This window comes from Notamacropus eugenii, chromosome 2 (genome assembly GCF_028372415.1).
Source record: "Notamacropus eugenii isolate mMacEug1 chromosome 2, mMacEug1.pri_v2, whole genome shotgun sequence".
In the NCBI taxonomy this organism is placed as follows: Eukaryota; Metazoa; Chordata; class Mammalia; order Diprotodontia; family Macropodidae; genus Notamacropus; species Notamacropus eugenii.
The window spans coordinates 93,558,291-93,576,239 of NC_092873.1; the positions used below are offsets into that span (position 1 = coordinate 93,558,291).

The 17,949-nt window shown below is 41.6% G+C and overlaps 1 protein-coding gene across 1 annotated transcript in view; it reads left to right on the forward strand.

Annotated features, from left to right (window-relative positions):
- The window catches only part of PNPLA1 (patatin like domain 1, omega-hydroxyceramide transacylase), a 73,911-nt gene that overhangs the window by 16,348 nt on the left and 39,614 nt on the right, over nucleotides 1-17,949 (forward strand). The window lies entirely within an intron of this gene.

The window sequence follows — 17,949 nt, forward strand, 5'->3', positions numbered from 1 at the left end:
CCCTCTCTGGGCCTCAGTTTTCTCCTTTATAAAGTAAAGAAATTAGAATCAAATTAGACTAGAAGGTTCCTTCTGACTAGTGGAGTGTAAACCCTGTTTTAACCCAGCAAAATACCTGTCAAGATCAATTCAGCTTTCTATCTTTGTACATACCCTTAATATGGAATTCATCTAGCTGTGAAATCAAAGTGAAGTCATCTCCTCTGACTGGGAATAGATATCAAGAGATCATCTCAGTATTCACAAAATGCATAAAAGAGTATCTGCAAAATGGATTCTTTCCCTAAGAATGCCTTCTTTTTCTCTTCCTTATCTATCTAACTTTTGTCTCATTGTTAAGGCCCAGCTGTCACCCCTCAGGTACAAACCAGAGGGAATAAGTTTGGCCAATGAAGTGATGTGTCCTTAAGGGCATAGCACAATAGATGATGGTCCTAGGTTTGGAGTCAGGAAGTCCTGGGTTCAAATCTTGCCTCTGACATTTACTGTGTAACCATGGGCAAGTCACTTAACATATCTGTGCCTTAGCTTCCTTATCTTTAAAATGAGGTGGTGGTGGCCCAGATGGCCTCTGAGGTTCCTTCTAGCTCCAAATATATGATTCCCCAGGAGCTACTGTTTTCAACACTGTTTTTAGTCTTTATACTATATATCCTTCTAATTTAGTATTTACTATGTACTGGCTCCTCTTCAGCCCTAAAACATGCCAGTCTTTCCCTTTAAAAAACCAACAAAAAAGATGACAAAAAAGACCCTTGTTTTCAATTATGTCCAACTCTTCGTGACCTTATTGGGGATTTTTTTGGCAAAGATACTGGAGTGGTTTGCCATTTCTTTCTCCAGTGTGCCCCCATTTACAGATGAGGAATTAAGGCAAATAGGGCTTAAGGGACTTGCTCAGGGTCATACAACTGGTGTCTGAGGCCAGATTTACACTCAGGTCTTCCTGGTTCCAGACTGAGTTATATAGTTGCCTCTGCCTTAACCCAGGATCCCCTACAGGATATCATCTCCCTTTCATAATCAAACTCCCAGAAAAAAAGCTATCTCTACTACTTAACTTCATTCAGTTTCTTTCCCTTTCATTTCTCAGCTTCTGTAATTCAGCTTCAAATCCCATCACTTACTGAAATTGCTTTCTGAAAGATTAATCATGATTTTTATATGACTACATCCTACTGCTAAAGTGTTCTGCACCATTTGACACTGTTTGTTCATTCTCTTCTCCTCCAGCTGTTTTCCTGATGCTTTTCTCTGCTGGTTCCCTTCCCACCTGTCTGGTGGCTTCTTCTCAGCCCTCTCTGCACCATGATCATTTTTCTCTTGTGTTCCTGAGACAACGAGAGAGAGAGAGAGAGAGAGAGAAACTTCAGAGGCTTTTAGGGCTGATGAAGACCTAGAGACCTCCCAGTCTAATCTTTTTATTTTACAGAGGGGACAATGGAATAGTCCCATAGAGGCTAAGTGACTTGCCAATGGTCTCAAATTATGAGTGCCAGAGCAGAAGTTAGAAACTTGGTCTTCTAACTTACAGGGCAGCTAGGTGGTGTGATGAATAGATTGCCTGGCCTAGAGTCAGGAATACATCTTCCTGAGTTCAAATCTGGCCTCAGACTAACTGGGTGACCCTGGGTAAGTCACTTAACCCTATTTGCCTCAGTTTTCTCATCTGTAAAATGAGCTACAAACCACACTAGCGGTCAAGGGTCAGGCTTCCAGAATGATATGGGAAGGAGTTGCATAAGATCTTTTGTAAGAAAAGTGAGGCAGCTAGGTGGCACAGTGAATGTAGCTTGGGCCCTGGAGTCAGGAAGACTTGAGTTTGAACCTGTGTGACCCTGGGCAAAGCACTTAACCTTTCTGTATATCTGCTTCCCCATCTGTAAAATGGGGTGATAATAGAACCTACTTGACAGGGTTGTTGTGAGAATAAAATAAGTTAAAATGTAAAGTACTTTGCGAACTTTAAAGTGCTCTATAAACATAGAAATAATCACACAAATTCATCCTGTACTTAGTCTGTTTACATATATTTATCTCTTTGTTTTCTGCCCCATTAGATTATAAAGTCCTTGAGGGCAGAGACAGTCTTTTACTTCTTTTTGTATCCCCAGCCATTAACACAGCGTGTGGCACATAGTAGGTACTTAATAAATATTCGTTGATTTGTTGATTGATCTCATCTAAAAATGGGGATGGTAAACAATAGCTCACATCTATATAGCATTTTAAGGTTTTCTTTCTGTATCCCATTCCATCAGCACAATGCTGGGCACATAGTAAGCCCTTAACGTAAAATTTATGTTTCTTAACTTGTTGATTGATTTCCTCATTTGTAAAATTGCGAACACCTTGGTAGTATTTTAGTATTTTAAGATTTTCAAGACATTTTAAATATATTATTTTATTTGACCTTCACCACTACTCTTTGAAATACAGACTACAATTATCCCCATTTTACAGATGAGGAAAGTGAGACCCAGAGAGGTTTAAAGACTTTTCCCAGTTCACACAGGCTAATTTGAACCCAGGTCAGTCACAAGTCCAGGTCCACCACTCTAAGCACAATCCAATACTTTCTTACTAATACTGGTACTACCTTCCCCGCAGGGTTGTTGTGAGAATCAAGTGACATCATGGCTATAAATTGTTTAGGGTTTTGTAACCATTGAGCTATATAAATGTAATACGAACAATTCACTCTGTACTAGTATGTTCCTGGGTACTAATGGATTCATAATATGTTACCACAGCAAAGAACTCTGTGTTAATTTTATCAGGGGCTTTCTGAAAGCAATGTTCTAACTTGTATAATGCAAAGGTCTCATCCCTACTATGGCAGATTGATGAGGGGCTCAGTTGCTTTGTTGGTAATCAATAGTGGTTAGGGCACTGAACTTGAAGGAAGTTATTGTCCTGTCATTTTAGTTGTGTCTGACTTCATGACCCCATTGGGGGTTTTCTTGGCAAAGATACTAGAGTGCTTTGCCATTTCCTTCTCCAGCTCATTTTACAGATGAAGCAACTGAGGGAAACAGCATTAAGTGACTTGCCTAGGGTCATACAGTGAGGATCTGAGGTCAGATTTGAACTCAGGAAGATGAGTCTTCCTGACTTTAAGCCCAATGCTCTAGCTGCTGTATCATCTAACTGAAGACCTGAATTCAAATCCTCCCTAGACACTGATGAGTTCTATAACCCTGAGCTCTTCTTGGGTCTCAGTTTCCTTATATAAAATAAGCAGTGAAAATTAAATGGCTATTAGGGTCTCTGCCCATCCCCAAAATCTAAGCTCCTATTCTAAGTAAGTAGGGAATAAATGGATAATCACGTGAAGCAACCATAAAAATTTTTCATTTCTCCATTTTTGTTAAGCAAACACTTTGTTCTTCAAAGTAGCCCCTTTCCTCAGATCTTTAATTTATTGTTGCTTGGAAGTGACCCTGGGTTTTCTAACACCATGACAGGGATTTGCAAGGTGTAGCAGATACACCCAAAGTAGGAAGACTGAGTATGGACCCAGCAAGGGACTAATGGGTTTATTGCCTAGGACTAGTCTTGCTAAGTTGGAGGATTCGTGCAATTGAAAACTTTACTTCCTTCCTTCTATCTTTCCTTTTTTCCTTCCTTTCTTGCCACGGGTTGCAGTCGGATTTGATGGGTGTCAGTGAAAGTGTGTATGGGCAGAAAAGTATTATTTCCCTTATCTTAATATGTATGGGCCTCAGTTTCATTATCTGTAAAACAAAGGGATTAAACTCCCTCCCAGCTCTAGATGATTCCCTGGTCCCATTATATAACTAAGGAAACTGAGGCCCATAGAGGTTAAGTGTTTCCTCAAGGTCATTCAGACAAAAGTGAGAGGGCTCAGATTCAAACACAATTCTTCTAATTCCTAGGGTCAAGGATTTAGAACTGGAGGAGATCTTAGAAGTTCCCTTGGTCAATTCCTTCATTTTACAGAAGAAGAAAGCAGATGAGTAACTTGCCCAAGGTCACCCTGGTTGCACAATTGAAATCCAGAGATTAAGTCACCATGGGTGGGAGCTCAAACCCATAGGTCCCCACCATGGGTCGGGGGAGCAGGGAAGGAAAGGGCACTGTAGATCCTTGTTCATTAGGCCATGAGAGTAGGACTAATGCTCTGTCTATGACATCTCATTGCCTCCCATGACATTAAAAAATATAAAATTCATATGAGGGAGAGATCAGTGGGGGCTGAATCAGTCAAGGAAGGACTTTAATGGAGGATGTCCCTTTCAGCTCCAACTTCAGTCCTTTCCATAGTTCTTGTAAAATGGACCAGAGATCAGGGCCCCTCCTATCGTGGGCTTTGTTAGCCTGATGTTTATTGTTGTTCAGGTGGGTAGCAGTCCTTGTTGCTGGGCTGAATGGTGGAGGCAAAATGAAGAAAGAGGAAGAGGGAAAAGGAAAAGCATTTATTAAGTACCTACTATGTGTCAGACATTTTTCAAAGTACTTCACAAATCTTATCTTCTTGGATACCTCACAATAACCCTAGGAGGTAGGTGCTACTACTAACCCCATTTTATAGTTGAGGAAATTGAGGTGGATACTGTGCCTTGCATGGGGTCACACAACTAGAGTGTGTCTGAAGCCAAATTTGAACTCAGGTCTTTCTGACTCCAGGCCTAACACTATCCACTGCACCACCTCGCTGCCTTTAACTCACCTAAATCACATCTTTCTAAGATTAGTGGCTCACAAGGGAAGATGCCTTACCCAAAACAAACCTACACACTAACTATGTCTTAATAGAAGATACAACATTCCAGACCCTACTCTCTAAAGACATTAGGGAAGTATTGATTGATCCCTGAGGTCCCTTCTACCTTTAAATCAGTCATTAACCTTTTTAATGTCTTGGACCTCTTTCTAGCAGTCTAGTAAGGTCTATGGATCCCTTCTCAAAATAATGTTTTTATGCATAAAATAAAATACAAAGGATTATAAAGGAAACTATCTATATTGAAAAAGTTTTCAAAATATTAAAAAAAGTTCATAGACCCTAATGCTTTGCTTCATCATTGGTCCTTTGGGAATCAAGATTGGTTATTACATTAATCTGAAGCCTGATGTCTTGTAGTTCCAACACCTTGTTAACGGATATCTAGCCCTGGTGAGATGGGAAATATAGGACACTTTGGAGTCAGAAAACTTGGCTGCTGATCTCAATAATAAGAATTATAATAAATAACATTTATATAACACTATATGCCAGGCACTATGCTAAGCTAATCTCATTCAATCTCCATAACAACCATGGGAGGTAGGTGCTATTATTATTATCATCTCAATTTTACAGATGAGGAAACTGAGGCAGACAGAGGTTAAACCTAGGGTCATATTGCGAGGTAGTGTTTGAGGCAGGATTTGAACTCATGTCTTTCTGACTCCAGACTTGGCACTCTATCACCTGTTGTTACCTAGCTGCCCCTGTAGCTCCAGCACTAATTATCCAGGTGACTTTGGGTACTTTAATTTCCTCCTCTCTAAAATGGAAACAATAATAATTATAGCATTTATCTCATAAGTATGTGTTGTGATCAAAGAAGATAATGGGGTCAAATCTTTTGTCCCTATAAGGGTCATAACTAAATGAGTTGTTGTTATTATCAGCAGAGGTTGAATGAGTTTATCAGATCTAAAGGAAATAGGAAGAGCACTGGGTGGTAGAGAGTAGGGGAGGACAAGAATAAGACAAGCTTCACCTGCTTCCCAGGTAGATGTGCCCCCAGAGGATGCATCAACTGTTTGGTTGGCTTGTCAAGCAACCGAAACACACACTTCACTGGCTGGTGGCTTTTACTAACTTGATGAGGTCATTATTTGGGGAGGGTGGCAGCCTCAGTAGGCTCTCCTGTGAATTCTCTGTGAGTACTTCCATTTTCTTGGGAATGACCAGTATCTTTGGAACTTGAGTGCAGAGCTGTTTTTTCTCTCTCTTTCTTCCCCTCCCCTTTTCTCCCCCTCTTCCTCTCTCCCTCTGTCTCTGTGTTTTTCTGTCTGTGTCTCTCTGTCTCTCTATCTCTCTGTTCCTCTCTTCTTCCCTCTATCTTCTCTTTCTCCTTCTCTCTCTTTCTCCTCATCCTTCTGTTCTCTCCTTCCTCCCTTTTTTCTTTCTTTCTGTTTCTTTCCTTCCTTCTCTGTTTCTGTCTCTCTCTCCTAGCAGACACCATAATAGGGAAAGGTGGCATGTGTCAAGGCCTGGAAAACACCGAGAAAACCCTTTATAGATAAATGGCTGAACATGAGGCAGGTTGCTTAGCAACTAGGTCTAGGGCTGACACATTAAAAAATTCCCAAGAACCTATCATCTGCAAGGGACTTTATTCTGAGCTGGCTTGAACTAGTAAAGGGAAAAAAATATCAGAGCTGGAAAGGTCCTTAGAGATGATCTTGTTTAACCTCTGCATTTGACAGCTGAGAAAACTGAGGCAAAGAGAGGAGAAGTGACTTCCCTAATGTCATACAGCTAGGAAAGGGAAGGGATTCAAAGTTAGGTCACAGTGGTAACTGCTGAAGATCTCTGACTGTGCAGCAAAGGGTCTAGCATCTAGTCTATATAACCTAGGACTTAACCTCCCTGGGCTTCAGTGTCTTCTCTTGTATAATGAGCTGTTGTTCAGTCACCTCAGACTCTTTGTGACCCTATTTGGGGTTTTCTTGGCAAAGACACTAGAGCAGTTTGCTATTTCTTTCTCATTTTATAGATAAGGAAACTGAAGCAAACAGGGTTAAGTGACTTGCCCAAGGTCACACAACTAGTTAAGTGTCTGAGGTCAGATTTGAATTTAGGAAGATGAGTCTTTCTGACTCCAGACTGGGTGCTCTGTGCAAAATGAGAGGTTGTACTATATGGCCTCTGAGATCCCTTCCTGCTCTTCTGAGGCTAAGGATACTGTTCTATCAATTATACTACAAACCCCATTTTTCAGAGGAACAGACTGAGGACCAGTCACAGTGTTGGTTTGAATATTGAGGCATCATCTAGCCCTGGTTAGAGGATTTTCCTCACAGTCCTCATTTCTTCCTGGAATAAGACAGAAGCAGCAGGCAAAGTTTTCCTAGAGCACATATCTTTGCTCCTTTTCCTGCTTGGTTTACATCATGGTTCACATCTGGTTTCTATGGTTCCTACATTATGGAAGAGTGGATCGGGAGTCAAAGAAGCTAGCTTCACATCCTGCCTGTGGCTAAGTTGCTTAGATCTTTGGTGGAACCTCAGTTTCTCTTTCTGTAAAATGAGAGATAGGACATAGGGGTCAGCTCTGTGATTTTATTGGAACCAACTACCAACTTGGAAGTACAGTTTCCAAAAGAACTCTACCAACATGGGTCAGTACCTCCTCTGACTAGCACCTCTGGTGTGAGTGCTTTGCCTATGGTGTCCACTTTTCACCCATCTTTTACCTGTGACTCAAAAAAACTGTACCATGCCCCACAACCATATCCTGGTAAACTTTCTTGGCAAATGGGCTGAACCAAGATGAAGGTAAGCGATGGGCCACAAACCTCTTGGTGAGTTAGGGAGGTATCTACTCCAAGCATTGAGGACTTCCCCCAATGGAATGGGTTGATGAAGACAATTTATTTCAAAGGCTAGGAAGGTGGATGAAGCAGGCTCTGTGGAGCGTTTAGAGCTTGGTCAGATGTCTAAGATACCAAGGCTGTCCATTGTATCCTGGCATCACCAGTTATTCTGACTTTTGTCTTGCCACTGGACTGATGATTCTGGAAGAGAGAGTGAGGCTGATGACTTTGTGTAACTCTGCCTCACTCAAATCCAATTCATTGTCCATTCAAGACATCATCCTGTGATGTCATTTGTCCTTTTTGAAACAATGAACAAGAAAGACTTCTACAAATTAAAGTCTTAGTGTTGCTTAGAGCAGTGAGAGGTGGGGTGTAGGATGTGTTTAAGGAGGAGTAGTACCTCTGGTGTGATGGCTGCCAAGCCCTTTTCAGGGCTGCTTTCCACTTTTGGTGTCCATCTGTTCCACTCAACTCTCACCTATGTCTCCAAGAAGCTGTAGCATGCACAGTGTCCACATCCTAGGAAACCTTTTGATTAGATGGGCTAAATTAGGTTAAGGATAACCAACAGGTCTCAAACCCATTGGTGGTTTAGGGGGGTGTCTATCTTAAGCACGTGAAGACTTCCCCTGGTGGAATGGGTGGATGAGAATAATTTGTTCCAGTGGCCAGGAAGGCAGCTCAAACAGGCTATGGAGCACCTGCTTGGTCAGACACTGAAGATGCAGAGGTCATCCATTGTATCTTGTGCCATCACCAGTCGTCTTGACTCTATCCTGCCACTAGACCATGAGGACTCTGGAGGAGAGAGTGAGGCTGATAACTTCATGCAACTCTGCCTCACTTAAATCCTATTTATGCATGAATCCCCCCCCCCCAAAAAAAAGACTGAGAGGTTAAATGACTTGCTCAGGGTCACACAACCAATATGTATCAGAGCCAGAACTTGAACACAGATCTTCCTGGCTCTGAGGCTGGCTTTCTATCCATTATAACATGCTGCTTCTCCAGTAAAATGAGGCAAAGGGAGAGAATGAGATGGGTTGGACTCAATGACCTTTAAGGCCCTTTTCTAGTTCCAAATCGATAACAGCTCCCTTTTGCATGGGACTCTAAGGTTTGCTAAGAGCCCTAAATACCTTCCGTCATCCAAGCCTCCTGATGACCCTGTGAGGTAGGTACTCTTAATATGCCTACTTTACTAATGTGGAAATGGAGCCACAGTTAAGACATGAGATTCAAGCGTGTTCCTTCCTGATTGCCTAGTCTTTCTCAGCAATGCCACCCTGTGAAGAGTTTGAGGTGGGGCGGGGTGAGGGATACCTTCATTCTATAGAGGAAAAAAGGAGCTCAGAGAGGTCAAAATTCACTTCTCCTCCTGAGGTCACACATTTGGGAAACAGTCTTGTCTCTTCTGGCTCTGAGCTCAGGGCTCTTTTTGTTGTTCTTCAATGCATCTGAGAGCCTGTCAGCTAGATGGTCAATTAGACATAGTTGTCATTTTTCAGTCCTGTCTGACTCACTGTGACATTTTGGGATTTTCTTGGCAGAGATACTTGAGTGGTTTTCCATTTCCTTCTCTAGTGTGTCCCCATTTTGCAGATGAGGAACTGGGTAGCTAGATGGTACAGTGGACAGAGTGAGTACTGGACCTATGTCAGGAAGACTCAACTTCATGAGTTCAAATGTAGTCTCAAACACTTATTAGCTGTGTGACCCTGGGCAAGTCATGTAACCCTATTTGCCTCAGTTCTTCAAATATATAGGAAACTGGAGAAAGAAATGAAAAACCACTCTAGTACCCTTTCCAAAACAACCCCAAATGGGGTCACGAAGAGTCTGAAACAATAACAACAAAAAGCACTAAATCTGTGAGCTTATGGTCTATACACTTTTAAATTTTTTACATTTTCCAGGTAAGAAAAACTTAATTGCCCAAAGTCATACAGCTAGTGGATGGCAGAGCCCGGATTCAGCCTTTTTGCCTAAACTAAGGAAGAGAATCCCATGGTTAATGTTATTTATCCATTACAAAGCTTCCTTTCAAATTGCTACCATTATAGCAAGCTCACAATTTCATTTAAGATTCCCTCTTGTTCACCTTTCTTCCTCTTCCAGTCCAGCTAGAAACTTTTGTTCCTTTCCACCTAATAGTATTTTATTTTTTCCAATTATATGTAAAGATGGCTTTCAGCATTCACTTTTATAAGATTTGGAGTTCCAAATTTGTTCTCCCTCCTTCCCTTCCCTTCCCTCTCCCCAGGATGGCAAACAGTCTCATACAGGTTGGACATATACAATCATATTAAACATATTTTCCCATGAGTTGTGTTGTGAAAGAAGAATCAGAACAAAAGAAAGGACAAAAAGAGAAAATAGTCTGCTTCCATCTGCATCCAGGCTCCACAGTTCTCTCTCTGGATACGGATAGCAATTTTCCATTATGAGTCCTTTGGAATTGTCTTAGATCATCATAGTTGGTGCTTGTACAATATTGCTGTTACTGTACACAGTGTTCTCCTGGTTCTGCTCACTTCACTCACCAGATGGAAGCCTTTAAGCCAAAATACTTAGTTACCTTCCCACTACCTCAGGGGAGGTTAGAGAGGGGTTCTTCTGCCTTAACTTGGACAGAATAAGAAAGAAGTAAAGAAATAGGAGCTGGGAAATAACTCAACTTGGGTTCCATGAACTTGTTTTTGAAAAGTGTATATCAATATGATTGGTTTCTTTTGTAATCCTGTGTACTTTACTCGATGCCTTTAAAAACATGGTTCTGAGAATGGATCCATAGGCTTCCCCAGATTGTCAAAGTGGTCCATATTATGAAAAAAAAAAAAAAGAAAAAAAAAGCTTCCCAACCCATAAACTAGGGGGAAATAAGTTTCTCAGCTCCTCAGTAATTGCTGACATGGTAGGGATATATTTTTGCCAATTCCCATCATTTCAGGATCCTTAAGACCAAGCTTAAGTACCACAAACATAACCCAAAGTAAAATATTCAGACTTCTCCATTCCATTCTCCTGGCATACTCGCCTTCCTCATGGATAATTGATTTAATTCATAGGTACTAGAAAGAGCCTTAGGAAACATGGTGTCCCGTGGCCAAACAGTTAAGTTGAGTAGACATAATACTTTGAAGATATTATCTTGTTTGCTCCTTGAAACATCCTGTATTGTAGTATAAAGAGGCTTTAGTGACTATGTTGTTTTTCAATTGTTTCAGTCACGACCCCATTTTGGGGTTTTCTTGGCAAAGACACTGGAGGGGTTTGTCATTTCCTTCTCCAGCTCATAGATGAGAAAACTGAGGCTAACAGCGTTAAGTGACTTGCTCAGGATGATGCAGCTAGTAATTGTCCGAAGCTGGATTTGAACTCATGGAGATGTCTTTCTGATTCCAAGCCCAGCATTCTATCCACTGAGCTACCTAGATGACTTGTAGCCAAAAGGGCCTGCAGAGTGCAGGGGTAGAAGAAGCCAGGGAAAGCCTACTTCTCCCATGTCCCTGTCCTTGATCTAGCTCCAGGGCTAGAATTCGGGTTCTATTTATAAATACTCTTGTTGGCCTTCATGAATCTTCCACCCACTCCCCAGTCCCTGCTTCCACCTTGGACCAGCTTGGGTGCTGGTGCAGAGGTGGGGCCTGGTTCCCAGGAGGGCTCATTGTTCTTACCACTGCTTAGCCTTGGGGACCATCGCCAGAACCAGATACTGGGTGACGTTATCGTGTTTATTCTGGGCACCCTACTTTGAACAATAACCACCTAACAAGACATTTACCCTGCTAAACCCATTTAATATATGTATTTAGAAAGCTGAACAAGAGCAGTCAATCACCTGGGGGTGGGGAGAGTAAACTGATCAGTATAGACATTAAAACACCAAAGCCAGAGCTTTCTGAAGACAAAGAGCAGAGGGGCATTTCTTGCTATAATCCTGAAAGTGAGCTTGGTACCTTCTCTTATCCAGTTGTCCCTGATTCTTTGTGACCCCATTTGGTGTTTTCTCAGCATTTGCCATTTCCTTCTCCAGCTCATTTTACAGATGAAGAAACTGAGCAAAGTTAAGTGATTTGCTCAGGTCACACAGCGAATAAGTGTCTGAGGCTGCATTTGAACTTAGGTCTTATGGCACACTGCTCACTATAACACCAAGTTACTACAGTTTCTGGTGGAAGGATAATGTCTGTGAATGGTTGTCTCACTCAACAGGCTATTATAGTTCATACCTAATCCACACCACCCGTGTGGATTAGTCCTAGTCCCTCTGGATGCAGGCTCTGGGGAAACATCTTTGGGAATGACCCCACATATGCCTTGAAAATCCATCCATCGTTTGAATTTAAGTCTCTGTGTCTCAGTTTCTGTCTTCTCTCTCTCTCTCTCTCTCTCTCTCTCTCTCTCTCTCTCTCTCTCTCTTTCTCTCTCTCTCTCTGTATTTTTCTTTCTCTATCTCTCTGTCTTCTCTCTGTCTCTGTCTCTCTGTCTCCTCTCTCTGTCTCTCTCTCTGTCTCTCTCTCTCTGTTTCTCACTTCTGTCTTCTTTCTCCTTCCTAGAACCATATATACTCATGCAGCCTGGGATTGTTTCCCAAAGCAACTACTGGGTGTTCTAATAACCTGAACCTTGACAATCATGGGTTGCAGTAGTAGCATTTCCCCCCCTTTTACAGATGAGAAAAACAGACCCCAAGAGATGAAGTCACTTGCCCAAAGTCAGGCACTAATAAGTGGCAGAGCTGAGGCTAGAAGCCAGGCCTCCTGACTGGACTTAGAGAACCACAGAATATTACTTTGTGAGTGCAGCTACAACTCCCAGCCAAATCTGAGATATTTTATGTGAGACTCTCCAAATTGGTGGAAAGAATGCTGGTGCAAGTCTGGAATTTCCATACATGTAGAATAAATATAGAGATATAGGTGTGTCTATACACATACATATAGAGATACATAGTTACACATATGCACATTTGTACACGTCTACATTTTCTATCTACCCATCTCTCTATCTAGTATTTACTTATTTCTGTTCATGTTGTTTTCTCCAAATAGATTGAGGTTCTTGAGGGTAGAGACTTTATCCTTTTGGTCTTTGTATATCCCAGCATCTGGCACATAGTAGGCACTTAATAAATTCTTATTGAATGAACGCATGAAGTTAGAAGACATCTTAGGAACCCTCTTATTTTCCAGAGGAAGAAGCAGCCTCAGAGAAGCTACCTGCAGGTACAGGGAACGTGCCTCCCACCAACACTGGCTATTGATATGACTCTTAGTAGAGCAGAGTTCAAAGGATTCCTTTTCTTTTTTTTCACAATCCTTGTCAAAAGGGAGAAAAATAAACCCTGAACTATAAGGCCTACCCACTTAGCTTCCACTTGAAGCCAAGTTTTCAGGATTCTGAAAGAGTGTCAGGAAAGGTCTTTGAGGATTTCTTGAGAGCTACTAGTTAAGAATCCAAAAACAGAAGGGTGACCACACCCCGAGTGTGGGTAGGCAGCTTGTACCGTAGCTTGTTTGTCCTCTCAGGTGGGTCCCTGATGTGAGCACACATCTTGGTATCTGTACTGTCTTGTCTTTTAATGACATTCAAGACTGTCCACCTGCCTTCCCCTCAGGGCCAGGAGGGAAAAACTTGTAAACAACAAATTCATTGACCTCCATCTTCACGCTTTTAGCAACCCAGTACTTTCCTGTATTGTCTTAACCACCCATGTTCCAAGCTGCTTTGGGCGCATAAGATTTTGAACTGGAAGAGATCTGAGCTATTTTTAGTTGAGTTCCCTCGTTTGACAGATGATGAAGGTGAGGATGAAGGAAGGAAGGTCCTACAGGAGTTTAAGGAACAGGACTGGAGGTCAAATCCAGGTCCTACCTCCAAATTCAGAGTTCTTTCCACAACACTACATAGTTAGCCCAAGTAAGGATTGTTATTCACATTTTCCATGAGGGAAACCAAATAAAGCGTTATCACTTGGAATTGCTTTAGACTATTGGACACTCAGAGTTGGAAGGGACCTCTGACACTATCTCATTCAGTCACCTCACTTTACTGGGGGAAAAACAGGCCTAGAGAAGGAAGTGATTTTCCTCACACAGAAAGTAAGAGGCAGAGGACTTAGGATTTGAACTCAGGACCTTTGACTCCAAATTTAACTCTTACCATGCTGCACTCTGGAGCTCAGATTATATGCAACAATGGATCCTGGACCAAGCATCACCCAATGGTTATTTTTGAGCTCTCCTAGCTCATAGGGTCTTCCCCTCCCAGTTTGTTTTTTCTTTTTTTTATTAAAGGGGCCATCCTTTCATTCACTTCTTATTCACTGAATGGGAGTTACCTCACTCAAAGTGAGAACCTGCAAAGACCTTAGCCTGAAAGGGCCAGGGTCTCCCATTGTATCCTGGGCCATCTCCAGTCATCCTCATGAATATCTGGCCACTGGATCCAGATGGCTCTGGAGGAGAAAGTGAGGCTGGTGACCTGCACAGCCCTCACTCACTCAAAACAAAGTCAACTGCAAGTCATGTCATCATCTCCCTGATGGCATGGTCCTCTTTGAAAACAAAGGACAAACGCAGCAATCCTGGAATAAACATGTGGGATAGTAAAAAAAAAAAAAGTACTGGATTGTTTTTTAGTCCTGACTTTACCACTGACGTACTGTGTGATCTTTTGGTAAATTATATCACTTCTTCAAGGATCAGTTTCTCCATCTGCAATTTGGGAGCGATTTCTGCTCTGCAATGAGACAATGGGTATGAAAGCAGTTTTAAAACTACAATGCATTATATAAATGCAAGGAATGGTTATTAATCCTGGTTGTGTTACTTGCTGTATGAAACTGGACAAATGTTCAGCCTCTCTGTTTTTGGGTTTCTCTCTCTAGAATCACTAATGCCCCACTTCATGGGAATGTTTGTGAAGACAGCAGGAGTTAATATATTATAACATTGTCTTGTAGAGGAATCACAAGAACTTAGAACCACAGGAATAGTGAGTTAGGAGTTATCTTAGAGTCATCTAGTGTCACCCAGTGTTGGAATCTTCTCTAGGGCATCACTGACAGGTGGATATCCAACTCTCCATTTGAACCTTTCTCATGATAGGAAGTTCACTACTTTGGTAAAAGACAGTCAAAATTGTTATAATTGGCATTTGTACAGTGTTTTAAAGTTTACAGGGTAATTTACTCACATTCTCATTTGAGTCTCATAATAATCCAGTGAGGTTAGCTGGCAGCTGGGTGGCCCAATGAGTGAATCAAGAACTGGGTCTGGATTCAGGAGGACCTGAGTTCAAATCCAGTGTCAGGCATTTACTGGTTGTGTGTAAGTCACTTAACCTCTGTTGGTTTCCTCAACTGTAAAATAAGCTGGAGAAGGAAATGGCAACCCCTTCCAGTATCTTTGCCAAGAAAACCCTATGGACTTAGCCACAGAGTCATAAAGAGCCAGGCATGGCTGAAACAACTGAATAGCAATTGTTAGTTCTTGCTTATGGGATGATTTAAGATTTTTTCCACAAGGCAATAATATTAGCTCTCTCTCATTTAAACCTCACGTTATCCCTAAGAAGGAGACGAGGTAAGCAGGTGATATGGAACCAAAGATTTCTAGAATGTTAGAGCTGCAGGGAGAACTTCAAGATCAACTTATACAAAAATCTCATATTAAAGATTGGGAAAACTGAGCCTCAGAGAATAAAAATAACTTATCTGAGATCACAGTTTGACTTTATGGAGGAGCTGGGGATAGAAGTTCAGACATTCTTACTCTCAGATCCATGTCCTTCCAACCAAGTCCCACTACTCCAATGATCCATTATTTTTGGTACTTTCTGTATCAAACATTTGCAAAGTACTTCCCTCTTAACAACCTTATAAAATAGGAAGGGTACGTATTATTATCCCTGTTTTACAGATGGGGACACTGAGACTCAGAAAAGTTATATAATTTGGGCTAGTAATCATAGGAACTGGAACTCAAGGTCTGCTGAATTTAATTCGACAGTAATTCAGTGAGACACAATCTGGCCCAATGGAAAGAGTACTTACTGGTTCTGGATGGAGGACCTGGATTCAAATTTTGCCTCTGAGCTTATTACTTTTGTGGCCTATGAGAAGTCATTTACTCTGACCTCAGTTTCTTCAAATGTAAAATAAGAAGGTTGAACTAGATGGACTCTGAAGTCCCTTCTACTTCAGTATCTATGATCAATTCAGCTAGAATTCATTGTTATTGTTCAGTCATGTCTGGCTCTTCATGATGGCAAATATTTTGGAATAGTTTCCACAGGGTATCCCCATATAACAGATAAGGAACTGAAGCAAATAGGGGTTAAGTGACTTGCTCAGGGTCACATGGCTAGTAAGTATCTGAGGCTGGATTTGAACTCATATCTTCCTGATTCCAGGCCCAGTGCCCTATCCACTATGCTACCTAGCTGCCCCAAGGATTTATTAAATACCTACTATGTGTAAAACATTGTACTAAGTACTGGGGGAATAGATAAATGGCCCAAGGAGCTCATAGTCTAGAAGGGGTATAAGACACCAACAGATAGGATTTTATTTTGAACTGAATCTGACTCAGACCAGTCTCCAAATAGCTTTTCTTTGCTGTCATTCAGTCATTTCAGTTGTGCCTGACTCTGACCCTTTTGGGGTTTTCTTGGCAGAGATACTGGAGTGGTTTGTCATTTCCTTCTCCAGCTCATTTTACAAAAGAGAAAACTGAGGCAAACAGGGTGAAGTGACTTGTCAAGGGTCACACAGCTAGTAAGTGTCTAAGACAGGATTTAAACCAGATCTTTTGACCCCAACTTTGATACTTTTTCTATTATTTGGTCTCTTCCCACTCATCTACTTAGAGTACCATCCTGGTTGGTTTGTAGGCACAGTGAATAGAGCACTGGGCCTAGAGTCAGGAAGCTTTGGGTTCAAATCTGGCCTCAGACACTTACAAGTTGTATGACCCTGGGCAAATCACTTAATCTCTTTTGCCTCAGTTTCCTCATCTGTAAAATGGAGATATAATAACACCTTTGTACTAGGATCAGATGAGACAGTGCCTGGCATGTACTAGGGCATATATTGATTAAAAAAAAAAGGGGGGACAACTAGGGGCACATGGATGGAGTGCCAGGCCTGTAGTCAGGAAAACTCATCTGAATTCAAATTCAAACTCAGATGCTTTCTAGCTGTGTGACCCTGAGCAAGTCACTTAACATCAATTGTCTCAAAAAAACTCCCAAAGTTCTGAGAAGGGACCAGAGGCTTCACTAGACTCTCAAAGAGGTCTATGTCACAAAACAAGTTAAGAACCCCTGCTCTAGACACATGATCAACTTAATAGGTAATCCACAATAATAACAATAACTCAGTTTATAAGTTGTTGTTCAGTCATATCTGACTCTTCATGATCCTGTGGACCTCTGTCTATAGGGTTATCTTGGCAAACATATTGGAGTGGCTTGTCATTTCCTTCTCTAGAGGATTAAGGCAAACAGAGGTTAAGTGACTTGCCCAAGGTCACACAGCTAGGCAGGTTCTGAGACTGGGTTTGAACTAAGGTCTTCCTGAGTCCCCTGAACCCAGGACTCTATCCACTGGCTGCCTCAATTTAGACAATACCTTATTCATTTTTACAAAACAAGGTTTATAAATTGAATATAAACATGACCTACAATGTGCTACAGTGTCAGGAAAGAGGGAGAGAGTGATCTCTCCATAGAGATTCTTATTAATCACTGAAGGGTTTATGAAGGAGCTGGAACTTACATTGGGTCTTGAAGGATGGGATGGTTTTGGATAGGAGAAGGAAGAAGCAGACAGTGGGAAGAATGATGTGGCCAAGGGGCAGATGTGGAAAGGAGTGTGGCCTATGTAAGATTCTGGATATGTGATTTCACTGGCATTCATTCCCTCTACCAAGTCGTGTTGGCACTTTTTCTGCAATTTATAGTCTCAGAGATTTTCCTAGAACAGGGAGAGGTTAAGTGATTTGCCCAAGGTTACATAGTCAGTTTGCATAAGAGGAGGGACCCAAACCCATGCCTACTTGGCTTCTAGGCTTGGCTCTTCAATAACTAAATGATACTTGTTGTTCAGTAAAAGGAAGTAAAAAGATTGTCTTGAAAAAGGTGAGACAGGAGTGTATAGGTATTGTAGGGCCAGATCATGAAGGACTTTGATCATCTAATAACTGCTTGTTTATTAATTGATTGACCTTGAAAGCCACGGAGAGGACTTTAGAATTTATTTTTCTCTTCCACACTTGTCTTTCTCTTCTTGGCACTAGATGGCAGTTCAGCAGAAATGCCTACATCATGCATAGGCCCAGAAGACCCAAAAATAACTTTAGGACAGTTTCCATCTTGGGGGACTTT